This window comes from Giraffa tippelskirchi, chromosome 6 (genome assembly GCF_054371585.1).
Source record: "Giraffa tippelskirchi isolate mGirTip1 chromosome 6, T2T-mGirTip1v1.2.pri, whole genome shotgun sequence".
Taxonomy (NCBI): domain Eukaryota; kingdom Metazoa; phylum Chordata; class Mammalia; order Artiodactyla; family Giraffidae; genus Giraffa; species Giraffa tippelskirchi.
The window spans coordinates 40,814,558-40,842,375 of record NC_137280.1 but is presented as its reverse complement, the minus strand read 5'-3'; the positions used below and the strand labels follow the sequence as shown (position 1 = coordinate 40,842,375).

At 41.8% G+C, this 27,818-nt stretch overlaps 1 protein-coding gene and 1 pseudogene across 1 annotated transcript in view; one reads left to right on the top strand and one right to left on the bottom strand.

Moving 5' to 3' along the window:
* The window catches only part of LY96 (lymphocyte antigen 96), a 286,083-nt gene that overhangs the window by 145,750 nt on the left and 112,515 nt on the right, over positions 1-27,818 (top strand). The gene's annotated exons all lie outside the window — the stretch shown is intronic.
* LOC145510429 (chromobox protein homolog 1 pseudogene) lies at positions 12,150-12,706 on the bottom strand (annotated as a pseudogene).

Sequence of the window (27,818 nt, the reverse complement as noted above, 5' to 3'; positions counted from 1 at the left end):
ATTGACTGGTTTGATCTCCTTTCTGTCCATGGGAGACTAGCACCACAGCACCACAACTTGAAACCATCAGTTTTTTCATGCTCAGCCTTCTTTATAGTCCAACTCTCACATATGTACATGACTACAGGAAAAACCATAGCTTTGAGTATATGGACCATTGTTGGTAAAGATATGCTGTCTAGATTTGTCATACCTTTGCTTCCAAGGAGCAAGCGTCTTTTAATTTCATGGTTCCAGTCACCATCCTCAGAGATTTTGGAGCCCAAGAAAATAAGATCTGTCACTGCTTCCACTTTTTTCCCATTTATTTGCCATGAAATGATGGGACCAGATGCCATGATCTTAGTATTTTTGAATGTTGAGTTTTAAGCCAGCTTTTTTCACTTCTTGATGCTTCCTGATGCTCTTTAGTTCCTTTTCACTTTCTACCACTAGAGTGATATCATCTGCACATCTGAGGTTATTCATATTTCTCTGGCAGTCTTGATTCCAGCTTGTGATTCATCCAGCCTGGCATTGCACATGATGTACTTTGCATAGAAGTTAAATAAACAGGGTGACAAAATACAACCTTGTTGTACTCCTTTCCCAATTTTGAACCAGTTGGTTGTTCCATGTCTGATTCTAACTGTTGCTTTGTGACCCACATACAGGTTTCTCAGGAGACAGGTAAGGTGGTCTGATATTCCCATGTCTTAAAGAATTTCCTCAGTTTGTTAATGTGATCCATATAGTCAAAGGCTTTAGCATAGTCAGTGAAGCAGAAATAGATGTTTTTCTGGAATTGCCTTGCTTTCTCTGTGATCCAACAAATGTTGGCAATTTGATCTCTGGTTCTTCGCCTTTTTAAAATCCAGCTTGTACATCTATCTATAAGTTCTTGGTTCATGTACTGCTGAAGCCTAGCTTAAAGGATTTTGAGCATAACCTTGCTTGCATGTGAAATGAGTGCCTTGTACAGTAGTTATCCTGATGCTGGGGAAGATTGAAGGCAGGAGGAGAAGGGGACAACAGAGGATGAGATGGTTGGATGGCATCACCGACTCGATGGACATGAATTTGAGCGAGCTCTGGGAGTTGGTAATAGACAGGGAAGCCTGGTGTGCTTCAGTCCATGGGGTTGCAAAGAGTTGGACACGACTGAGTGACTAAACTGTATGGTAGTTGAAACACTCTTTGGCATTGCCCTTCTTTTGGATTAGAATGAAAACTGACCTTTTCCGGTCCTATGGCTACTGCTAGTTTACCAAATTGGCTGGCATATTGAACGCAGCATTTTAACAGTGTCATCTTTTAGGGTTTTAAATAGCTCAGCTGGAATTCCATCACTTCTGCTAACTTTATAGTAATGTTTCCTAAGGCCCACTTGACTTCACACTTCAAGATGTCTGGCTCTAGGTGAGTGACCAGACCATCGTGGTTATCTTGGTCATTAAGACCTTTTTGGTATAATTCTTCTGTGTATTCTTGCCACCTCTTCTAAATCTCTTCTGCCTCTGTTAGGTCCTACTGTTCCTGTCCTTTATCATGCCCATCTTTGAATGAAATATTCCCTTGATATCTCCAATTTTCTTAAAGAGATCACTAGTCTTTCCTGTTCTATTGTTTTCCTCTATTTCTTTGCATTGTTCATTTAAGAAGGCCTTATCTCTCCTTGCTGTTCTCTGGAACTCTGCATTCAGTTGAGTATCTTTTCCTTTCTCCCTTGCTTTTCACTTCTCTTCTTTCCTCAGCTATTTGTAAAGCCTCCTCAGACAATCGTTTTGCCTTCTTGCATTTCTTTTTCTTGAGGACGGTTTTGGTCACCGCCTCCTGTAAAGTGTTATAAAACTGTCCATAGTTCTTCAGGCACTCTGTCTACCAGATCTAATCCCTTGAATCTATTCATCACCATCACCATATAATCATAAGGGATTTGATTTAGGTCATACCCGAATGGCCTAGTGGTTTTTCCTACTTTCTTCAATTTAAACCTGAATTTTTGCAATAAGAGGCTGATGATCTGAGCCACAGTCAACTCCAGGTCTTATTTTGCTGTCTGTGTAGAGCTTCTCCATCTTTGGCCACAGGAAATATCTGATTTCGGTATTGACCATTTGGTGATGTCCATGTGTAGAGTCGTCTCTTGTTCTGTTAAAAAGGGTATTTGCTATGACCAGCATGTTCTCTTGACAAAACTTTGTTAACCCTTGCCCTGCTTCACCTTGTATTCCAAGGCCAAACTTTCCTGTTACTCCAGGTGTCTCTTGACGTCCTACCTTTGGATTCCAGTCCCCTATGATGAAAAGGATGTCTTTTTTTGATGTTAGTTCCAGGTGGTCTTGTAGGTCTTCATAGAACTATTCAATTCTTTGGTATCAGTGATTGGGGCAGAGACTTGGATTACTGTGATATTAAATAGTTTACCTTGGAAATGAACTGAGATCATTCTGTCCTATTAAAGATTGCACACAAGTACTGCATTTCAGACTCTCTTGTTGACTTTGATGGCTACTCCATTTCTTCTAAGGGATTCTGCCCACAGTAGTAGATATATTGGTCATCTGAATTAAATTTGCCCATTCTCATCCATTTTAGTTCACTGATCGCCAAGATATGGATATTTGCTCTTGCCATCTCCTCCTTGACCACGTCCAATTTACCTTGACTCATGGACCTAACATTCCAGGTTCCTATGCAATATTGTTCTTTATAGCATTGGACTTTACTTTCACCACCAGACACATCCACAACCGAGTGTCATTTCCACTTTGGCCTAGCATTCTTACTGGAGCTTACTTGCCCTCTGCTCTTTCCCAGTAGCATATTGGACACCTTCCAACCTTTTGGGCAGCATATTGGACACCTTCCAACCTTTTGGGCTCTCTTCTTGTATCATATCTTTTTGCCTTCTCATCCTCCCCCCGAGATTGTAAGTTAGTGGATGCAAATTCCTTAGCATTTGCTTTCAACCACTTGTTTGAGACACATTTCTCAAACTAAACTCATACACTTTTCTTGCATTCCTTTCTGGTTTCCTCGCTGCCTTAAGGTCAGCGTAGGTGGCTGATGGCAGAGCAGACCACTGAAGAACAGTCTGAAGAGCCATCTCTGAGGGACTTGGAGTCAGTTATTGCCTCATTCAGGGCTTTGGTCCAAATATGGGTGGGACACATACAGATGACTTTGTGTCTAAAATTCTAAGTTCCAAAGTAGTGAGCATGTGTTACGTTCATGACTGTTCATCATCTTTTGGGTGGCCTTTCTATATTCAGAGACACCTCTCTTATAATGAATTTTTACTTCCTTGATATAGAAATAGATGTAAATTTCAAGTCTTTTTGCCATGAGGATGCAAATATGAAGCCAGACTCTGCAATCAGATGCACCTGGATGAGTCTACAATTCACATGTGAAGAATGTAAGATAACGTGGGAATGGAGCCTCCATTTTTGGTAACACTGGTGGCCATGGTAGCATTTCTGCCAATGCTTAATACAGTGCTGGTTTCCTCAACTGGCCAGTTCTGTGGTGTGAAATTGGGCTTCATTTTTAAAGGTAAACCTTGCACTGGTTCTCCAGACCTCCTAACAATTTATGTGCTACCCAATATCTCTTAAATACATTTCTTTTCTAATTAATCAGTCAGGGTTTTCCTCTGCTGCTTACAGCTAAGAACTGCTCTTGATAGATAAATAATCTGGTGTATTTGTGTTCCCTGGCCTGACTCATCTTTAAAGAACACCCCTACTTTCTCATATAAATTAAGGGAGACTTGAGATGGAATTCATTCACCTGTTCAATCAGCAAGTATTATTAGATTCCTTCAGTGTGTAAGGTACTGTATTAGACACTGAGTGTTCAATGGAGAAGACTCTTCCTAGTCTTGAGGGACTTGAAATCTTGTATCACAGATAAACATTAGCATATAAACCAAATGTGCTGTGACAGAGGACTGAACCAGATGTGACCTGTGACTGTGATATGATTGATAAAATGCTGGAAATTTTTCAGCCATTTGGCAGCAGTTGAGGATGAAACAGCTGGGAATCATTTATAGTAAAAGAATCTAATACATGAAAAGAACTTTCTTTAGAGTAGGAAGGGAAGGAAGGAAAGGTCACATAATTGACCACCTTCCTTTTTCTTCTGCTTTGTTTTCAGGGCTGGTATGGATGCTTGGCTGGGTCTTATTTCAAACTTGTGGGACATTTGGGATTGGGGAGGCGGAGGAAGTTGGAGAGGATTGACACTTACTTGATGTTATTCTTGGTGGTGATGATTTGACTGAAGGATAAAAGAAGTACAGAAAGCATAGATTTAGGTTCCACTGTTGTTATCAGTTGCCTACAACGTATCTGACATTCTTCTGGAGGTTTTCCATGTTATCCCAATCAGTTTTTTTTCTCCCTTCATACTTGTGTATATGTAGATGTCTTTAAATTGCAAGTGGAGGAGAAGCTACATAAACTAGGAAGAAGGGAGAAGGAAATTTTTTGATTCACATAACTGAGAAATTTGGAGGTAACTTCATGGAAAAAACTGGACCTTGATGTTCAAATAATATCATCTGTCTGTCTCCAAACAGTGCTTCTCTTGTTGACTTTATTTTCTGATTGCTGCCTCCCTGATAGAGGTTGAGAGCACCAAGGTCACATCCCACCTGATTAGTCACATCAGTGGAAGAACTACTTCCGTTTTCTGAGAGTGACAGCAAAAGTGCCAGGTTTCAGCCTGAATCACTCAGGATGGTTTTGGCCACGAGTAACAGAAAACTGGGTCAAAGGGGCTTACGTTCTCACACAGCAGAAAGCCCAGAGATAGAGACAGTTCCAAAATGAGTTGATGTAGGGGATCAATCATGTGAGGGCACTTGGTCAGCTTCTCTGTGGGCCTCCTCCTTGCAATCTCAGATGGTTGGAGCAACTCCTGATATCACTTCTTCATATGACAATGTCCAAAGGTAGTAAAGAGTAAGTCCCTGCTTGTGTCTCTTGAGAATGCAGGAAAACTCTACAGAATTCCTCTCTTAGTCTCGTGGGTCAGTTACCTTGCACACTCATGCTTTACCAATCCTTTTCAAGGGGAATACAATTACTTGGTAGTTTTAGGCTTATTGACATTTATCCCCTAGGGCTAGATATGAACCCTTGAATATTGCTAAGGTCACCCAGTAATTGAAAGTCAGAATTTAATTTGCAAGGAAGAAGAGGTGGGCTGTTTGAGTCCTTGGCAGTATCTGCCTGTGTCTCACTGGGTTAATTCAGATTATGTATCCATTCCTGAACCAATCACAGCCACCATCCCTAGTCACATGCCTACCTGTGATGCTATAGAGGTAGTGGCCTTAATGGTTCGTAGGAGTATTTTGTCAGTCTGCTCAACTCAGAGGAACTGAGTAGAAGAAGTTGGGTCCCTATTATTCAAACTGACTCCTAAGCTAACTGTCCTACCCAAAGGAGCAGGAAAACCCTTGTTAGATTCTTGACTCAACGGTTAATTAAGAAAAAAGGAATTCCTGTTCCTGTCATTCATCTGTGATCCAAGATTTGGGGTAGCTCATGAATATTTCAGAGTCACCATAGCAAGTGACCCCCATGGTCAAGGATAAAGGAAAGCATGTGTTAAACAGACAGAAGGCATGTTATAAGCTGCTCAACAGAACACTGTTATTATGGACCATCTGTAGAACATGGACATGTTCGTTAGGCAGAGTAATTTATTGTAATGATACTTGGCATCATGAAATTTCACTGTTACTGTGCTTCTTCACCTTGCTATATTGTTGGGAAATTCTCCATTTTAAGATTTCTTTGTATAAATGTAGATGATCAAAAGGCTTTACTGAAGAGATGATACTTTTGTGTTGGGCACAGATGTGAATACTCATGGGATGAATCTCCTAGACTACATTTGAACTGAGTGGTTAAATGTTTCTATCATGACATTCTTCTCTTCAAAACGTGTAACAGCCTCTTGTTCTCTGTTGTGATGAGACTTCATTCTTCTTCCTGAGTTTTGGACCCCTGGTAACCTGCTCTTCCCTAGCTTTTTAGTCACCATGCTCATACTCTGTAACCTAACTTCTGCCTAAGTTTCCACTTCAGCCTTCTGACTTTGCATGTGCATGTTCTGACCACTGAAGTGTCCTTCCTCTGCTTTTCCAAATTCTTCCCATTCCTCATGGCCAAGCTTCCTTTCTCCTACTCTGCTAGCTGGCATGGTTCTCCCTCCTCTTACCTCCCTCATCTTAAATGCTCTACATTTCTTTGTTCACTAATTGTTTCCATGTGTACATCCTCTCTTGTCTCTTTAGTTACAGCTTTTGGAGATGTAACAGGTAACTCTGGCTCGACTATTTTTCTGTACTCCCAGTGGCTACTACAGATTTGAACTTGGATGTCTCAGGGTCATCTTAACTTTAACGAGACCTAAGCCGCACCTGTTACCTGCCCCTCCTTCCTGCTCCAACTCGCTCCTGTTGTTGTAATCAGTTTCTGTAAAAAGCTTCTATGCAGTTACCCAAGCCACTCTTGATTCTGCCCTTTCTTTTAGGAACTCATCATTCAGCCCGAGTTCTCTCAATTCTGTTCCTAAACATGTCTTGGTATCCTTTTCTCCATCCCTGACACCACTGGCTTGGTTCAAACCTTTGTGATCATTCACTGGTACTATTATTCTTCCAACAGATCTCCTTGGCTCCAGGCTCAATGCTTTATTTATTTATTTTTATTGAAATATAGTGGATTTACAATGTTGTGTTAGTTTCTGGGATACAATAAAGTGATTCATATCTATATATGTACATATATTTTTTCACATTCTTTTCCATTATAGTTTATTACAAGATACAGTAGGACCTTGTTGTTTCTGTTTTTTATATGTAATAGTGTGTATCAGTTTATCCCAAACTCCCAATTTATCCTTTCCCCTTCCCTTTTCTCCTTTGTAGCCATAAGTTTGTTTTCTATGTCTGTGAGTCTGTTTCTGTTTTGTGAATAAGTTCATTAGTATCTTTTTTTTTTTTCAGATTTCACTTATAAGTGATATCATATTTGACTTTCTCTTTCTGACTTCATTCAGTATGATTTCTAGTTTTAGCCATGTTGCTGGAAATGGCAATATTTCCTTAATTTTATGGCTGAGTAATATTCCATTGTATATACGTACCACATCTTATCCATTCATCTGTTGATGGACGTTTAGGTTGCTTCCATTGTCTGTTGTGAATAATACTGCTATGAGCATTGTGATACATGTATCTTTTTGGATTAAAGTTTTCTCCAGATATATGCTGAGGGCTGGGATTGCTGGATCCTATGGCAATTCTATTTTTAGTTTTTTAAAGAAACTTCATGCTGTTTTTCCATAGTGACTGTATCAATTTACATTCCCATCAATAGTGTAGGAGTTCTCCCTTTTCTTCATACTCTCTCCAGCACTTATTATTTGTAGACTTTTTGGTGATGGCCATTCTGACTGGTGTGAGGTGATACCCCATTGTACTTTTGATGTGCATTTTGCTAATAATTGGTGATATTGAGCATCTTTTCATACATCTGTTGGCCATCTGTATCAGACTCACTTCTTTAAGCCCATCATGTTTACAGTTGCCTACAGAGCATCATGTTTACTGTTGCTACTCTCCTACTTAAAAACTCTGTGGTCATTTCCACTGCCAGAAAAAAATTCAGACCTCTTGACATAGCTCACAAAGTCAATAATCCCATTCCCTGCCTAGCTTTCCAGTTTCATGTTCTGTACTTTTTTTTTTTTTATAAATATATATAGTTTTATTAAGACAAAAAACTGACAGTGTTGACATGAAGTTTACATCTAAACAAAAGTTTTCACAGAAACCTAACATACGCCTAAAAATTACAATGGAGTTCTAGATGCAGGTCTAGATGATGTCAAGAACTGATGGATCTCATGATTTGAGACAGCGTTTTGTATTTTAGTTAATTCTTAGGATTAAAAAAAAATTGTTTTGTTTTAAAGTGAACCACTGCCCCAGTATGAAAACTAAATCTTCTCCTGAGACCAGGGCTTTTGAAATCATTCAACTTGTGCTGTCAGTGACTGAACCCTGCCACCAAGGATTTCAAAGTTCAAAAAACAGAGGCTCCAGGAGTTTTCCACCCTATGAGCACTGGCCCTTGTCTTTCCCTACTCACCTACCTCCTATACCACTCTCAGCCCTTCCCTAAATACTTCACCAGCGGCTTGGATGGAGAAGCTGATATTTGTAACTTCATAATAGTAAAAGAAAGGGTTCTTCTTGTCAATTTCATGAAGTAGCACCTCTAAGACAGAATGATCTGCCTGTGTATACACACCAATAAAACTTTTCCTCCTCAACCATTTTCTATCCCCTAAATGGCAGCTTTGGTAGCTTCTTAGTCTTTTTTTGGGAACAGCATTAAGCTCAGGCAGTGAATACCTTAGCTTCTAAGTTTCAGGCATTCACAGCTTTTAAATAGTCTCTCACAGTCCTCATTTAGGTTGCCAGTGACATTTTTTGAAAGGATACAATATTCTGGACACAGAACCCAATCATTATTAGTTGTTAATGTGGTCCACTGGAGAAGGGAATGGCAAACCACTTCAATATTCTTGCCTTGAGAACCCCATGAACCGTATGAAAAGGCAAAAAGATAGGACACTGAAAGATGAACTCCCCAGGTCGGTAGGTGCCCAATATGCTATTGGAGATCAATGGAGAGATAACTCCAGAAAGAATGATGGGATGGAGCCAAAGCAAAAACAATACCCAGTTGTGGATGTGACTGGTGATAGAAGCAAGGTCCAGTGCTGTAAAGAGCAATATTGCATAAGAACCTGGAATGTTAGGTCCATGAATCAAGGCAAATTGGAAGTGGTCAAACAGGAGATGGCAAGAGTGAACGTTGACATGCTAGGAATCAGTGAACTAAGATGGACTGGAATGGGTGAATTTAACTCAGATGACCCTTATATCTACTACTGTGGGCAGGAATCCATTAAAAGAAATGGAGTAGCCATCATGGTCAACAAGAGTCCTAAATGCAGTACTTGGATGCAGTCTCAAAAATGACAGAATGATCTCTGTTCATTTCCAAGGCAAACCATTCAATATCACCTTAATCCAAACCTATGCCCCAAGTAGTAAAGCCAAAGAAGCTGAAGTTGAATGGTCCTATGAAGACCTACAAGACCTTTTAGAACAAAAACCCAAAAAAGATGTCCTTTTCATTATAGGAGACTGGAATGCAAACGTGAAAAGGCAGGAAACACCTGGAGTAACAGGCAAATTTGGCCTTGGAGTACAGAATGAAGCAGGGCAAATGCTAATAGAGTTTTGCCAAGAGATTGCACTGGTCATAACAAACACCCTCTTCCAACAACACAAGAGAAGGCTCTACACATGGACATCACCAGATGGTCAAAACCAAAATCAGATTGATTATATTCTTTGCAGCCAAAGATGGAGAAGCTCTATACAGTCAGCAAAAACAAGTACTGGGAGCAGACTGTGGCTCAGATCATGAACTCCTTATTGCCAAATTCAGACTTAAATTGAAGAAAGTAGGGAAAACGACTAGTCCATTCAGGTATGACCTAAATCAAATCCCTTATGATTATACAGTGTAAGTGAGAAATAGATTTAAGGGACTAGATCTGATAGAGTGCCTGATGAACTATGGAAAGAGGTTCATGACATTGTACAGGAGACAGGGATCAAGACCATCCACATGGAAAAGAAATGCAAAAAAGCAAAATGGCTGTCTGAGGAGGTCTTACAAATAGCTGGGAAAAGAAGAGAAGTGAAAAGCAAAGGAGGAAAGGAAAGATATTCCCATCTGAATGCAGAGTTCCAAAGAATAGCAAGGAGAGATAAGAAAGCCTTCCTCAGTGATCAATGCAAAGAAATAGAGGAAAACAACCGAATGGGAAAGACGAGAGATCTCTTCAGGAAGATTAGAGATACCAAGGGAACATTTCATGCAAAGATGGGCTCGATAAAGGACAGAAATGGTATGGACCTAACAGAAGCAGAAGATGTTAATAAGAGGTGGCAAGAATACACAGAAAAACTGTACAAAAAAGATCTTCATGACCCAGATAATCACAATGGTGTGATCACTCACCTAGAGCCAGACATCCTGGAATGTGAAGTCAAGTGGTCCTTAGGAAGCATCACTACGAACAAAGCTAGTGGAGGTGATGGAATTTCAGTTGAGCTATTTCAAATCCTGAAAGATGATGCTGTGAAAGTGCTGCACTCAATATGCCAGCAAATTTGGAAAACTCAGCAATGGCCACAGGACTGGAAAAGGTCAGTTTTCATTCCAATCCCAAAGAAAAGCAATGCCAAAGAATGCTCAAACTACCGCACAATTGCACTCATCTCACACGCTAGTAAAGTAATGCTTAAAATTCTCCAAGCCAGGCTTCAGCAATACGTGAACTGTGAACTTCCAGATGTTCAAGCTGGTTTTAGAAAAGGCAGAGGAACCAGAGATCAAATTGCCAACATCCGCTGGATCATCAAAAAAGCAAGAGAGTTCCAGAAAGACATCTGTTTCTGCTTTATTGACTATGTCAAAACCTTTGACTGTGTGGATCACTATGAACTGTGGAAAATTCTGAAAGAGATGGGAATACCAGACCATCTGACCTGCCTCTTGAGAAACCTGTATGCAGGTCAGGAAGCAACAGTTAGAACTGGACATGGAACAACAGACTGGTTCCAAATAGGAAAAGGAGTACATCAAGGCTGTATATTGTCACCCTGCTTATTTCACTTATATGCAGAGTACATCATGAGAAACGCTGGGCTGGAAGAAGCACAAGCTGGAATCAAGATTGCCAGGAGAAATATCAATAACCTCAGATATGCAGACGACACCACCCTTATGGCAGAAAGTGAAGAGGAACTAAAAAGCCTCTTGATGAAAGTGAGAGAGGAGAGTGAAAAAGTTGGCTTAAAGCTCGACATTCAGAAAACTAAGATCATGGCATCTGGTCCCATCACTTCATGGGAGATAGATGGGGAAACAGTTCAAACAGTGTCAGACTTTATTTTTCGGGGCTCCAAAATCACTGCAGATGGTGATTGCAGCCATGAAATTAAAGACACTTACTTCTAGGAAGGAAAGTTATGACCAACCTAGATAGCATATTTAAAAGCAGAGACATTACTTTGCCAACAAAGGTCCATCTAGTCAAAGCTATGGGTTTTCCAGTAGTCATGTATGGATGTGAGAGTTGGACGGTGAAGAAAGCTGAATGCCGAAGAATTGATGCTTTTGAACTGTGGTGTTGGAGAAGACTCTTGAGAGTCCCTTGGACCGCAAGAAGATCCAACCAGTCCCTCCTAAAAGAGATCAGTCCTGGGTGTTCACTGGAAGGACTGATGTTGAAGCTGAAGCTGCAATACTTTGGCCACCTCATGCGAAGAGTTGACTCATTGGAAAAGACCCTGATGCTGGGAAGGATTGAGGGCAGGAGGAGAAGGGGACAACAGAGGATGAGATGGCTGGATGACATCACCGACTCGATGGACATGGGTTTGGGTAGACTCCAGGAGTTGGTGATGGACACGGAGGCCTGGCGTTCTGCGATTCATGGGGTCCCACAGAGTCGGGCATGACTGAGTGACTGAAGTTCCTTTGTTTCACCTTTTCCCCAAATTTTAACAAAAATGATCCTAACCTATCTCCCTTCTTTCCCACCCCATCCCACCCACCCTAAATAATACACCAGTAATAGCCAAAAACTACACGCATGCAACGGTGTAAAAATGCAGAGTTAACACTATTGGGAAGAAGGCTGTGTGGGTTGTGGAGATGCTCTTTGAAGATCTACAGTATCTCTTGCTCTCCCACATCCCATTCTGCATTTTGTCCTTCATAGAAGGCCCTTTGCATTTTCTTTTTTTTAAGCAAAGTTCAGAATGGGTTGCCTTGAAACACTGACCCTCCTTCCCCTCCACTAGGATGGCTGTGCAAACTGTATAGCGTGGAATGGCTTTAAAGCACGTGGGCTGCTGTAGGGCACAGAAACTATGCTGGCTCTTCAAAGGACATCTTCTCAAGCCACCTTTATGGTGTCAAAACAGGTAGAACTCCTCCTTTCCCCACTTGAAACCCACAGTCAGATGTGACAGGGGCTGGTATTCAAGAGAGTTAATTCTTGTCATCTTTTTTGTCATCATCCTCTGAGGGGTAAGAATGCCATGTCAGCCTTTCCTCACAGAAGGATATGACAACCTGTGGACACTTGACATTGGCTTCCTTGGCAGGGACCAGGTCAGCCTCATCAGAGTTCTTCCATTTCATCAGGAACATGAGTTCTCCACTGGAGTCTGTAGCTCTAATATTCCGCTCTGGTTCCAAACCACGGGCAAAGCCTCGTGGCTTTTCTGACTCTTTTTTGTCTTCTTTGGTTTGCTCTCCTCCCCCTTATCTTCTGAATCAGAATCAGCTTTGCACTTGCCTGCCTCTGATTTATCTGTCTCGTGTGCTGTTTTCTGTGACTGCAAAAACTCAGCAATGAGGTCAGGGCAATCCAGGTTCTCTTCTGGCTCCCATGTGTTATCCTCATCTGAGAACCCCTTCCACTTTAGGAGATACTCCACTTTGCCCTTTACCACTTGACGGTCTAAAGCTTTTTCCACCACATATTCTTCTTCCTCTTCTTCTAGCACCTCCTCCAGTTTCTTCTTGTTTTGTTTTTTCCCCATAGTGCCTGCCAGCTTTCTGGTATAAAGAATGACACTGCTCGGGTCTTGTAGTCCTCAACCCTCCCTACGCTGGTTCAAGTGTCCAGGCTCTCTCATCCGTTCTCTCCCCAGTTTACTGTGTTTCCTTTCCAGCCTAATCCCCCAGCCGTCCACCCAACCCACGTAGCATTGTCTCAGTCTACTCAGGCCAAAGAGCGACCCGCAAATGCCTCATGTTCTGTACTTTCTGATGATGAGTCATTTGCTCAAGCCAAATTGAGCTTCTACTGGTCACATCAACACCTGTGCACCTTCAGGTCAGCAGACATGGACTTAGGATCTGGAGTCACCAGGTGCTGTGCCAAATTCCTCGCAGTACCAATTATGTGTTTTTGTGTTTCTTTCTTTCATTGGACTATGAGATTTTTGTCTCTTAAGACCTGCTGTGAAGTAGCAACTCAATAAATGACAGATGAGTATATGATACAGCATCATGGTCTTATTCATAATTTAAGTCTCTCATTGGTGAAACAATATTAGGCCCAGTATAGGCATTCAATACATCCTCTTCATTTGATGGATTGTTTGCCAATGCTCAAGTCACATAGTGTGAAATGTCTTCTAATTTAACCTTATGATCCATCTATGTTTTTAATTAAATGCATTATTGACTGAGTTTTTAGAACTGGTACTGGGTTTGCATATCCTCTGGTTCCTTTATGGATAGAATTCTGAACATTTCGGAAAGTTTGCTGATGTGCCCTGGGTATGATGGGGAATCCCCTTAGGTTGAGCCTATGCTAGATCATATGTTGTACATACTCCTTTTTTCAAAGGAATGGGAGATACATGAATTAGAACATAATTTAGAGATGGAAACCTACTCTGAACTCTGTTGGATTAATCATTAATATATTTGAAACTCCATATTTTAGGTGAAGGTAGGACATAAACGTGTTAAGTGTAACTATATAAATACACGTTTGTCGCTCAGTCGTGTCTGACTCTTTGTGACTCCATGGACTGCTGTAGCCTGCCAGGTTCCTGTGTCTGTGGAATTCTCCAGGCAAGAATACTGGAGCAGGTAGCCATTCCCTTCCCAAGGGGATCTTCTCAATCCAGGGATTGAACCGTCTCCCACATTGCATGTAGGTTCTTAACCATCTGAGCCCAGGGAATCCCCTTGTAAGGCAAAGTCAATAAAAAGTTTCCAGGTAAAGTCTAAGTGGGGAGTTCTATTTTTCTAGGGATGAGTAGCCTGCTCTACTGGTTTTATCAGCAATTCCTCAAAAGGGAATCTTCTGTATGACTCAGTCTTAACTGTGTAAGCCTCTCAAAGCTTTTGAATGGGGTTGGGCAGCAATTTTAATAATAGAAAATAATCATTAATCTCAATGATTATTAACATCAGTTGCTCTTCTGCTTTGTAATGAAGTGTCTTTCAGGTAGGACTTGACTCATTCCTTCTCCAAATTCCTCACCTGATGCCCGCAAGAGCTATGCGTTTCTGTTTGCACTCAAACTGCTAATGTTCTGGTCTTTTTTCCCCTCCTCTGACTCTTTGTTACCAGATCTCTTCTCCATTGTCACTTTTTGCTTCTGGTCATTTTTGTGGTCTTGGCCGCTTCTAATTTCTAGTATCATATCTTCTATCTGCCACCCCTGCAGCTTGTTATTCTTCTTCTGTTTCACTTGTTACGTTAGTTTTTTGATCTATCTTCTTCCTGACTCTGTTGCCAGTGTGCTCAGCTTTCCAGCTATTTCTAGCCAAGTATACCTCTCCTTCCTTGTTATTACTGTTCAAGGCCCAGTTCCTTCTTAGCTGGAAAGAGCAATACTGTTCATAGTTTTCTGATGTGTGAGGTCTGGTGTATCGAGAGTTAAGGTACTGGAGCATAACAAAGGTGAAGCTCTTCATCCATGGGACAGAAGGTTTGCATATTCTCTCCCCATTCTATTAGGAGTAGAGCCATTTTACTTAGGGAAGAGTTACTGTATTCATGGTCTGGTGAAGGAGACAGAAAATGCACTCACTAATTTACCTGTCTCTTCTATACTAGAGTATAAGCTCCTTATGGGTGGGAAACTTGCCATATTAATTTCTGCTATGTATTATATATATTATGTGTGTGTGTGTATATATATATAAAATGTGTGTGTGATATTACACTTTATAGACCATCTGCAGTTCAGTAAGTGTTTAAAACATGCTTTTTGGATGAAGAATGAATGAATAGTAAGACATATGGCAGAGGTATCAGGGGAGTGATTCTTATTAGAATCATTTAAATCTCATTTAAAACACATAGTCTAATTGTGAAGAGTTCACACTCCTAATGCAGGGGGCGCAGGTTTGATCCTTGGTCAAGGAACTAAGATCCCACATTCTGCATCTAAGAGTTCACATGCTGCAACTAAGATCCTGCATGCCGCAACTATTACCCAGCATGGCCAAATAAATATTAAAAAAAAAAACCCAAACATTAATACCTGGGTCCCCAAACTAGGCCAACTACTATTCTTAGATAAAAATTTCCCCTACATTTCAGAAATCTGTGCTTCTTAAAATTGATGAAATAACTTAATTTGAAGCATTTTTCTTTCTTAGTTGTAAGAAAGAACCATGTTTGCTCTCTATGCATCTGTATCTATATTTATAGCTATGGTGAGTGTATGTATGTATGTGTATATATACATATATATATATATAGAGAGAGAGAGAGAGAGAGACTAACATCCTGTAATTTCAGTGGCCTCTCCAATGCCCTCAGGAATTCCATTTGGTTCAACTAATGAGGACTGGTTGTTTACAACAGACCAGATACTGTCTATACTGTAGATGATATGGGGCTTCCCTGGTAGTTCAGATGATAAAGAATCTGCCTGCAAAGCTGGAGACCCAGGTTCAATCCCTGGGTTGGGAAGATTCCTTGGAGAAGGGAATTGAAACCCACTCCAGTATTCTTGTCTGGAGAATCCCATGGACAGAGGAGCCTGGTGGGCTCCAGTCCATGGTGTTGGAAAGTGTCGGACATGACTGAGTGACTAACACTTTCACACTTACTCAGATGATATAGTAATTGTCCTAAAAGACAATCAGGCATTTCCCAGGTGAGTAAGAAGTCTAAGAGAACCGAGCAAAGGCAGACAAGTACATCTTGAGGTGCATCTGGGTGGGTGTCATTGAGGGGAAGCAAGTTGGGGGTGTGGGTGGAGGAGGGTGGGAAGAGGGTCATTTTACTCTTTATGTCATTGTTCAGTCGTTCAGTCATGTCCAACTCTTTGCAATTGCATGGACTGCAGCACACCAGGCTCCTCTGTCCTCCACTGTCTCCCAGAGTTTGTTCAAATTCATGTGCATTGGGTCAGTGATACTATTTAAACTTCTCATCATCTGCCTCCCTCTTTTTTGCCTTTAATCTTTCCCAGCATCAGGGTCTTTTCCAATGAGTCGGCTCTTCTAATTAGGTGGCCAGAGTATTGGAACTTCAGCTACAGCATCCGTCCTTCCAATGAATATTCAGGGTTGATTTCCTTTAGGATTGAGTGGTTTGATCTCCTTGCTGTCCAAGGGACTTCAAGAGTCTTCTCCAACACCACAATTCAGAAGCATCAATTCTTTGGTGCTCAGCCTTCTTCATGGTCCAACTCGCACATCCATACGTGACTGATGGAAAAACCATAGCTTTAACTATACAGACCTTTGTTGGCAAAGTAATGTCTCTGCTTTTTAATATGCTGTCTAGGTTTGTCATATCTTTCTTCCAAGAAGCAAGTGTCTTTTAATTTTGTGGCTGCAGTTACTGTCATCAGTGATTTTGGAGCCCAAGAAAATAAAGTCTGTCACTGTTTCCATTGTTTCCCATCTATTTGCCATGAAGTGATGGGACCGGATGCTGTGATCTTCATTTTTTTTTTTTTTTTTTAATATTGAGTTTCAAGCCAACTTTTTCACTCTCCTCTTTCACCCTCATCAAGGGGCTCTTTAGTTCCTCTTCACTTTCGTCATTAGTGTTATTCTCTGCATATCTGGGGTTATTGATATTTCTCCTGGCAGTCTTGATTCCAGCTTGTGATTCACCTAGCCTGGCATTTTGCCTGATGTACTCTGCATATAAGTTAAACAAACAGGGTGACAACATACAGCCTTGACGTACTCCTTTCCCAATTTGGAACCAGTCCGTTGTTCCATGTCCGGTTCTAACTGTTGCTTCTTGATGTGCATACAGGTTTCTCAGGAGGCATGTAAGATCATCTGGTATTCCCATATTTTGAATTTTCCACAGTTTGTTGTGGTCCACTCAGTCAAAGGCTTTTGCATAGTCAATTAAGCAGAAGTAAATGTTTTCTGGACTTGCTTTCTCTATGACACAGCAAATGTTGGCAATTTGATCTCTGTTTCCTCTGCCTTTTCTAAGCCCAGCTTGTACATCTGGAAGTTCTTGGTTCACCTACTGCTGAAACCTAGCTTGAAGGATTTTGAGCGTACTTGCTACCATGTGAAATGAGTGCAATTGTGCAGTAGTTTGAACATTCTTTGGCATTGCTCTTCTTTGGGATTGGAATGAACTCTGACCTTTTCCAGTCCTGTGGCCACTGCTCAGTTTTCCAAGTTTGCTGAAATATTGAGTGCAGCACTTTGACAACATCATCTTTTAGAATTTTAAATAGGATTATTTAGGATTTTAGAATTTTAAATGACTCAAATGGAATTCCATCTCCCCCACTAACTCTGTTGTAGTAATGCTTCCTAAGGCCTGCTTGACTTCACACTTCAGGATCTCTGGCTCTAGGTGAGTGACCACACCATCGTGGTTATCCAGGTCATTAAGACCTGTTTTTGTATAGTTCTTCTATGTGTTATTGCCACCTCTACTTAATATCTTCTGCTTCTATTAGGTCTTTTCCACTTCTGTCCTTTACTGTGCCCATCCTTGCATGAAATGTTCCCTTGATATCTCCAATTTTCTTGAAGAGATCTCTAGTCTTTCACATTCTATTATTTTCCTCTATTTCTTTGCATTGTTCACTTATGAAAGCCTTATCTCTCCTTGCTGTTCTCTAGAACTCTGCATCCAATTGAGTATATCTTTCCTTTTCTCCTTTGCCTTTCACTTCTCGTCTTTCCTCAGCTATTTGTAAAGCCTCCTAAGACAACCACTTTACCTTCCTGAATTTCTTTTTCTTGGGGATGGTTTTGGTCACTGCCTCCTGTACAATACTATGAACTTCCATCCACAGTCTTTAGGCACTCTGTCTACCAGATCTAACCCCTTGAATCTATTCTTCACTTCCATTATATAGTCATAAGGGATGTGATTTAGGTCATAACTGAATGGTCTAGTGGTTTTCCCTGCTTTCTTCAACTTAAGCCTAAATTTTGTACTAAGGAGGCGATGATCTGAGCCACAGTCAGATCCTGGTCTTGTTTTTGCTGACTGTATAGAACTTCTCCATCTTTGGCTGCAAAGAATATAATTAATTCTGATTTTGGTATTGACCATCTGCTGATGTTCACATATAGAGTTGTCTCTTGGATTGTTGGCAAGGGTGTTTGCCATGACCAGCATGTTCTCTTGTTACCCTTTACCCTGCTTCGTTTTGTGCTCGAAGGCCAAAGTTGCCTGTTACTCCAGGTATCTCTTGACTTCCTCCTTTTGCATTTCAATCCCCTATGATGAAAAGGATATCTTTTTTTTGGTGTTAGTTCTAGAAGGTCTTATAGGTCTTCATAGAATCATTCAACTTCAGCTTCTTCAGCATCAGTGGTTAGGTCATAGGCTTGGATTACTGTGATGTTAAATGGCTTCCCTTGGCAATGAACTGAGACCGTTCTGTCATTTTTGAGGTTGCACCCAAGTACTGCATTTTGGACTCTTCTGTTGACTAGGAGGGCTACTCCTTTTCTTAAAAAAAAAAAATAAGGGATTCTTTCTTACAGTAGTAGATATAATGGTCATCTGAATTACATTCACCCATTTCTGTCCATTTCAGTTTACTGATGCCTAAGATATCAATGTTCAATCTTCCATCTCCTGCTTGACCATGTCCAATTTGCCTTGATTCATGGACCTAACATTCCAGGTTCCTATGCAATATTGTTCTTCACAGCATCCATCTTTCTTTTCACTACCAGACATATCCACAACTAAACATTGTTTCCCTTTGGCCCATCAGCTTCATTCTTTCTAGAGCTATTATTAAATGCCCTTCACTCTTCCCCAGGGGCATATTGGATACCTTCCAAACTGAGGGAGCTCATCTTCTGGTGTCGTATCTTTTTGCCTTTCATATTGTTCATGGAGTTTTCAGGGCAAGAATACTGGGGTGCTTTGTCATTTCCTCCTCCATGGACTTTGGTTTGTCTGAACTCCTCATTATGACCCGTCTATCAATGGGTGGCCCTGTGCAACATGGCTCATAGCTTCATTGAGTTACACAAGCCCCCTCCCCATGACGAGGCTGTGATTGATACATTCTGTTGGGACTGATTTCAGAGGAGGCCAATGGGCAGTTAAGAATTCAGAGCAAATTTAATTGAGGATCCAATCTGTCAAAATTCTGAGCAGGCCAGGAATTTCTTCAGTCACCTCCCAGCTCCCATTTTGGTGACATTTTTGCTTTGTATCAAATTCCCACAGCCTCAAACCTCTGCTTGGCTGGCCTAGTTGTTCCCCTAGGCTTCCCTCCTTCTCTCTTTTGGACCTCACTCCAATCCAAAACATCTCCAGTGCTTCACGGACTTGATCACTTTCCTTCTGCTTCAGGTTGCCCACCTCCAGGGGGAGCCACTCACACTGTGGTCTTGGAGAATGGTGCCCATCCATACTGCTCAGTGATGCCGGGGTCACTAAATGTTGCCGCCTTCTTTTGTTTATAAGTTCACACAGGCCTTCTGAGACCCTGCCCTTTTTCATGGAATTGGTCCCATGAAAGAAATTTAGGTTTCCTGGTTGATTATGGAGGAGGGTTTGTTTGTTTTTTGATTGAGTCAGTCTTCTCTCAGAGGCAGCTTGATTCCATAGTTGGTGAGAGTATAGGGTTTGGAGGAAAACTGAATTTAATTCCTCACCACCTAAAACTGTACATGAGGGACAAATACCTTGCTGTTGGTAACTACATTTTCTCTTCTGGAAAATGGGGATAATAATAGTACTTATCTCACTGGTAATCCTCATTGCTGTGAGGATTAAGTAGTTTAATATGATAAAGCTTCTAAGATAGTATCTGTCACGTGGTAGGTACTCAAAACCCTCAGAGAATATCATTTGCTCAGCCCTTCCATACCATAAGATTGAGAGCAGGAGGAGAAGAGGGTGACAGAGGATGAGATGATTGGATGACATCACTGGCTTGGGGGACATGGGTTTGAGCAAACTCCAGGAGATAGTGAAGGGCAGGGAAGCCTGGGGTGCTGCAGTCCTTCAGGCTGCAACAAGTCAGACATGACTGAGTGACTAAACAACGACCTCCCTTCTACATGTAATGTAATTGTCTGCTTTCAAGAGTTGTTTGCTATTTCTGGTATTGTTAATTTGGCCACAAGGAGGAGAATAATGGTAGAAGTGTGCTAGTTAATTTAGTAGCAATACTCATTTCAGATTTAATTGTGGTCCTGAATGTCTAAATTACCCACAACTTTGGTAATAATTCTTTGCTTTACTATGTCCTGTTTGGCAAAAAGGTTGATGAAATTCACAGGAGGATGAAAATTAGCTTGATGAAACTGACTCATTATATCATTAAGCATGAGCATTCTTTGGAATATCTTCACTTAGAGATTCTAAAATGATATATCTAAAGTTAGTATTAAATCTTCTCCCCCTGAAACTGGGGCTCTAGGTCTCCAGGTTGACATCATGGCTGATCTTTTATTTTATGGTCAATGAAATTCAGGCTTGGCCTTGTGATACCATGCACAAGCTTAACGGTGCTTCCTAATGCACCACGTAAGCAGGATTGATTTGAAGAAGAAATTAGCCCAATATCAGGAGCTTCTTGTTTCATATTAAACTTTTAAAACCAATCAGAAGCAAACTTAGTCAAGTGCCTGCAGACCACATTTTATTGACAGTTTATTGCAAAGAGGGCTCACTCCGATTTTTAAGTTAATGTTAGTTACGGAACAATGTCAGATTTCAGAGGGAGCACACAGAATGTCTAACCTATTTTCAAAAAGCAGGTCAAATTCAGCATCTGGAGGATAACTTGCAATTTGGTTGAAAATAATTGAACAAGTTTAACATAAAATCCAATAAAGGGATCAGGATATTCTAAGTTTAAAATTCTGAGATAAATGGCCCAAGGCTCTTGTCAGCTGTCATTATTGCCAAGTCCAAGAGAGTTCCTGGGTTTCCATTTTCCCAGAGTGTATCTGTCTTGTTAAAAGAAGATTGTGCTGAATCGCTTGTCTTGGTATTTCTTTAGAAAGACATTTTCAAAAAAAGTTAGAGGTCTCTGCACTCTAAGAAGTGAGGTTTGCTAAAGTGTGTTAGAAGGAAAGTAGACTATAGAAGTGGTTTGAGCTCGCTGCTTCTAGGAAGAAGAAAGAAGAGAGGGAAATGGAGAGAGTCTTAAGTCATGTTCCCCAGAAGCAGACCCGGAGAGAGGGTTCACGTGTGAGTAGGTGATGCATTCAAGGCCGTAGCCAGGGAGACGGGGAAGGAAGGGAGGCCTCAGAAGGAAGGAGAATACCTTCCCACCCCCAACCCTCCAGGGGAACTTGAGGGTCTGTCCCAACCCACAGCAAGGCTACTGAGGCTCTCATGTTCCTGCCCCATTAGCTATTGGTTAAGGACCATGACTGCGGCCATGAAATTAAAAGACATTTCTCCTTGGAAGAAAAGCTATGACAGACCTAGACAGTGTATTAAAAAGCAGAGACATCACTGACAAAAATCCACATAGTCAAAGTTATGGTTTTTCCATAGTCATGTACAGATGTGAAAGTTGGATCATAAAGAAGGCTGAGCATCAAACAATTGATGCTTTCAAACTGTGGTGAAGACTGTGGAGAAGACTCTTGAGAGTCCCTGGGACAGCAAGGAGACCAATCCAGTCAATCCTAAAGGAAATCAACTCTGAATACTCATTGGAGGGACTGATGCTGAAGCTCCAGTACTCTGGCCACCTGATTAGAAGAGCCATCTCATTGGAAAAGACCCTGATGCTGGGAAAGATTGAAGGCAGAAGGAAAAGAGGGCAACCGATGATGAGATGGTTGAATGGCATCATTGACTCAGTGGAAACAAGTTTGAGCAAACTCCAGGAGATAGTGAAGGACAGGTAAGCCTGGTGTGCTGCAGTCCCTGGGGTCTTTGTGACCCCAGGGAGACATTATACTAACCTTATTCCTCGCTCTCCAGTAAGGGGAAGGGGGTTAGGCCCTAGGAACACACATTCACAGACAAGTCTACTTTCTAGGCTTGCAGGTGAAGTGGGCTCTGGGAACTCTTTCAGAAAAGACCCTTCAGTGCTGGCTGTTGAAGGTAAAAGCCAGGGAGCTGGATTAATGCATAAAGGTGACCCCAGCGGATCTGCACAAAGTGCTGACCTCATCCACCACAGAGAAGAAAAGGAAAGGAGCTGGGGCGCCTTGACTTACTCCCCTGACTCCCCACTCCCTGGGCCAAGCTTTAATGTGGGTGCTTCTAGTAACAACTGGATACGAGGGAACCATGCAGGACAGAGCTGGGTCTCCTTTGTCTTCCCCAGAGCATGGAAGATGTCTGCATGTTCCCACACACAGGTGGACAGCACTGGGTCGGGGGAATGGGGAGGTGGCAGATCCCAGGGGACAGCAGGGTCCCAGTGAGAACCTCAGTGAACATAGGAACCAGGCAGCAGGGAAGGCTGAGAGGTCCCAAGGCCAGCGCGTGGCAGTGCAGGTGAAATTGGGCTTTGTTGGAAGGCATCCTCGAGCATAGACAAGGCCAAGCTGAAGGGCTCGGTGGCCTTTCTTCTTGGTGTTCTAGTTTGGGCTCCTGTTTGGTAGGCTCCTCCCCATCTTGGACAGTAAGACACATCAGGGCTGAGCCTGGAGGAGACGAGAAAAGGATCAAGTGCTTTGGCCTAATTCTGTGTTAGTTGTTTAGTCATGTCTGATTCTTTGTGACCTCATGGACTCTCACCCGCTAGGCTCCTCTGGCCATGGAATTCTCCAGGCAAGAATACTGGAGTGGATTGCCATTTCCTTCTCCAGGGGATCTTCCTGACCCAGGGATCGAACCCAGGTCTCCTGTATTGGAGGCAGATTCTTTACCATCTGAGCCACCAGGGAAGACCTAGACTTGAAATTCACAGGTGAGAGATAAAAGGGACTTCAGAAATCATCAGAGGAGGAAGAGGGGCAGGCAGAAGCACGCCCCCTGCCATAAGGGGTAAAAGTGCATCTAGGCTTAGGCTCCTCTTCCTGCGTGCTGTGGGGATAGGGGCAAAGGGATGGATGACTGGAGGGTGAGGAATAAGGTTAGTGTAATGTCTCCCGTGTCCATTTATGCAAAGCCTTCTTCCTCTGGTTGACCTTAGGTGCCTTAATCAGAAAACTCTGGCCCCTCACTGTGGCCAGCTTCATCTAACATAGAACTGTACCAACATCTCATTTTCCTCGATGCTCTGATATCAACTGGCTGACTTTCCAAATCATTGACAGCAAGGTGTTAATATCTTCCTCTCACACTCATAGCTTAATGGGCTTCCTTTCCCAAAGTTATCTGCAGAGGAGAAGGGTACAGTCCTTTTGTCTTTGAAAACTCATTTTAAACATTATTGTAAAGACAGCCCAGGTTCATTTTAGAAAATTTGTTGTTGTTCAGTTGCTTAAGTCATGTCCGACACTTTGCAACCCCGTGGACTGCAGCACTCCAGGCCTCTCTGTCCTTCACTATCTCCTGGAGTTTGCTCAAACTCAATGTCCATTGAGTCAGTGATGCTGACTAACCATCTCATCCTCTGTTGCCCCCTTCTCTTCCTTCCCTCAATCTTTCCTTGCATCAGGGTATTTTCCAATGAGTTGGTTCTTCACATCAGGCCAAAGTATTGGCGCTTCAGCATCAGTCCTGTAGAAAAATAAAAAAAAAAGAAATACCAACAATTCTACAACCTAGAGAAAACCATTGTTTATGTTTTGGCCTGAGTCCTTCTCATCTTTTTATCATTTCGTAAATACTGAAGACATATAGACATATATACTTAGATTATTTGCATTTCAACAGAAGAACTTGAGGGAGGCAGTGGAAGTTCTCAGCCAAAGGAATAAGTTAGTGCCAGGGATATGTGTTAACCTCTCTCCAGACATTGCCTCAGTTGATGAATGGGGCAGGAGTGAGTCTGGTCAACAGCCCGAGACTTTATCCCCTGTCGAACTGGCTTAGGGCTGGGCCTTAGACAAGTCAGGTTGTAGGCTTGGAGACTTTGGAGAGTAGGCGTTCAAATATAAAGATGTAGGGGAGGCAAATGGGAGCCAAGATTGTAGCAACCCCCAGACTGAGCTCACAGTGGATTTTCTGGCCTGGAAAGGAATCTGAGTCAACTTTTGTTCAACTGATGACAGAGGCCCTGTTGTACTTGCTTTTGTTCATGCACTAAGCTAAATCTTAAAGATTCAGAAACTCTTAAGACAATGCTTATGCCTTTTGTAGGTGTAAAAATTCACTGTGTTCAAGGAATGGGCAGGTTACATGTCACAGGCTGAGTACTTCTAGGTGCAGACTCTAGGATGGAATTTAGTGAGCAAAACATTAATTGGTAAGTGCCCTGGAGAATAATACCCATGGGAGGGAGGGAAGGACAGGAAGCAGAACTGGAAAGAAGACAGTGAGTTACGATGCATGCTGAGAGCTTCATCCAAACTCAGCAGGGTTCTGAAGTGGGAATGACCCATCAGAGTCATCCTGTGTTGGGCCAAGATGGCCTGGCCTTTCTCCCCTTCTTGTCTCCATCAGTCTTGGCATGTGAACTACCCTGGAAGAGGTGTGATCTAGGGACAGGCAGCTCCCTGCCATTGAGACAAACCCTGAAGGAGCTGACAGTTGCTTGTGACAGACAAGGCCTTCCATGAGAGGGGATCTGGACAGTTCATCTTAATGTCCATCAATTATGTAGGTGGGATTAAGACAAAGTGGTATGCTGGGGAGGGTGGTGAACTTGTGGAGCAGGCTGCAGGCGATGGCCAAAGTCAAATTTAACTCATGAAAGTGCTGGGTTGGCCAAGCAAAACACATTTTGGGGTAGATTCTGGACTTATCCTCTTGTTTAGAGCCTCTCTGCTCCAGAGAGAAGGCAGTATCTCAGCTCCAGCACTTGCTGGCTGTGAGACCTAGGACAGGACAATCTCTGTGTGTTTCCGCTGACTCATCTAAAAAAAAAATGGGAATAATAATTATATCTACTTCAAAGAGTTTGTTATGAGACTTACATGTAACCTCTAATAAAACACTAAGCAGGGCATATTCTTATCAATAACAATGTTATTTTCTTTTGTGGTATTGATGATACTAGTTATTACCTTCAGATTATCTAAAAGCTCCTGGTGTTGATGACTCTGTGACTGTCAAGTCTTAATCTTAGCCATGTCTCCTGGCCTCAAAATCTATTCTCTTTGCCTACTGGATTTTCCCATCTGATTCCAACTCACCTGAAAGTCAATGTCCTCAAATAGAACTTATGACCTGTAGCACCTCCCTAACCCCTGGCTTTCTGCATTCACCATCTCGCCAATCTCTTCCATTTATTTTGTTCTTTCTTTAAGTGTTTATTTGTTTGGCTGTGCTGGGCCTTAGTTTCGGCATTCAGGAATTTTAGCTGTAGCATGTGGGATCTAGTTTGCCAGCCGTGGATTGAACCTGGGCTCCCTGCATTGGGAGCCTGGAGTCTTAGCCAAGTGTTTCTGGAAACCTCCTCTTTTCCATGACTGATTTTGGCTCTCATCCTTCTATCCGCTTCTGATGAACTCAATTTCATTTTCCAGGTGGCTGTGAAGGAGATTATTTCAATACACAACCACAGTGACCTCCTCATTTGTTACAGCAGAAGTGCTAAACTCCTCAGACTGATTTTTGTGATCTGGACTTGACCTACACTCCAAACCTTGTCTTTAACCACCTCCCACCAATATGCAGCCAATTCCATAACCTGAGTCCTTGCTGCAAGGCTGGCATGTCTGCAGTTTCACGAATGTGGCTTTCTCAAGAAGACTGCCTGCCTCCATCCTTGCCCATCCCCCTGGAGAATTTTAAGTTATCTGTAAATTCTTAGTTCGTTTATCTCCTTGTTTCTGATGTGTCTCTCCTGATCAAGTTCAGGCATTGTCTTTTTTTTTTTTTTTATAATTCTCTATCATTCATCTATCTAAAATTTATTTTTTCAGTAAATACTAGCTGAGTTCCCAACAAATGCCGAATAATCTGTTCAGTGCAGCTGTTATAATGAGTTATTTGTTATATGTCTAGCTAGTAAAGTTATGAGGTCTGGGGTAGTGGTTCTCTTAATCTTGCATCCCTTGTATCTAGCTTAGTTCCTTACATGTAGTAGGTGGTCAATTTATGCTGTTTGTATAAATCAAAATAATATGATAGGATTTTCAAAATACACAATCAGGACAGATGGTCTGGCAAAGTATGTTTTTCTTATTAGTAGGTGTATTTATATAGATTCTTATTAAAATTATATTTTTTTTCCGTTGGTCATGATGAAAAAAACACAAAGACATAGAACAGGACAAGTCTTCCTAGTTGGTTGCTGTTTAGTTGCTCAGTCCTGTCCAACTATTTGCAACCCTGTGGACTGCAGCCCTCCAGGCTTCCCTGTCCTTCACCATCTCCTGGAGCTTGCTGAAACTCATGTCCATTGAGTTTGGTGATGCCATCTACCATCTTGTCCTCTGTCGCCCGCTTCTCCCCCTGCCCTCAATCTTTCCCAGCATCAGGGTCTTTTCCAGTGAGTTGGCTCTTTGCATCAGGTGGCCCAAGGTATTGGAGCTTCAGTTTTAGCATCAGTCCTTCCAAAGAATATTCAGGATTGATTTCCTTTAGGATGGACTGGTTGGATCTCCTTGCTGTCCAAGGGACTCTCAAGAGTCTTCTCCAACACCACAGTTCAAAAACATCCATTCTTCAGTGCTCAGCCTTCTTTATGGTCCAACTCGCACATCCATACATGACTACTGGAAAAAGTAATGTCACTGCTTTTTAATGCACTGTCTAGGTTTGTCATAGCTTTTCTTCTAAGGAGAACACATCTTTTAATCTCATGACTGCAGTCACTGTCCTCAGTGATTTTGGAGCCCCCCAAAATAAAGTCTCTCACTGTTTGCATTGTTTCCCCATCTACTTGCCATGAAGTGATGGGTCTTAGTTTTTTGAATGTTGAGTTTTAAGCCAGATTTTTCACTCCTCTTTCACTTTCATCAAGAGGCTTTTAGTTTCTCTTCGTTTTCTGCCATAAGGATGGCGTCATCTACATATCTGAGGTTATTGATATTTCTCCCAGCAATCTTGATTGCAGCTTGTGTTTCATCCAGTCCAACATTTCACGTGATGTACTCTGCATATAAGTGAAATAAGCAGGGTGGCAATACACAGCCTTGTTGTACTCCTTTCCCAATTTGGAACCAGTCAGTTGTTCCATGTCCAGTTCTAACTGTTGCTTCCTGACCTACATACAGATTTCTCAGGAGGCAGGTAAGGTGGTCTGGTATTCCCATCTCTTTAAGAATTTTCCAGTTTTTTGTGATGCATACAATCAAAGGCTTTAGTGGAGTCAATGTAGCAGAAGTAGATGTTTTTCTGGAACTCTCTTGCTTTTTGGATGATCCAGCGAATGTTGGCAATTTGATCTCTGTTTCTTCTGCCTTTTCTAAATCCAGCTTGAACATCTGGGCATTCTCAGTTCACATACTGTTGAAGCCTTGCTTGGAGAATTTTGAGCGTTACTTTGCTAGCATGTGAAATGAGTGGAATTGTGAGGTAGTTTGAACATTCTTTGGCATTGCCTTTTTTGGGGATTGGAATGAAAACTGACCTTTTCCAGTCCTGTGGCCACTGCTGAGTTTTCTAAATTTGTTGGCATATTGAGTGCAGCACTTTCATAGCATCATCTTTGAGGATTTTGAAATAGATCAACTGGAATTCCATCA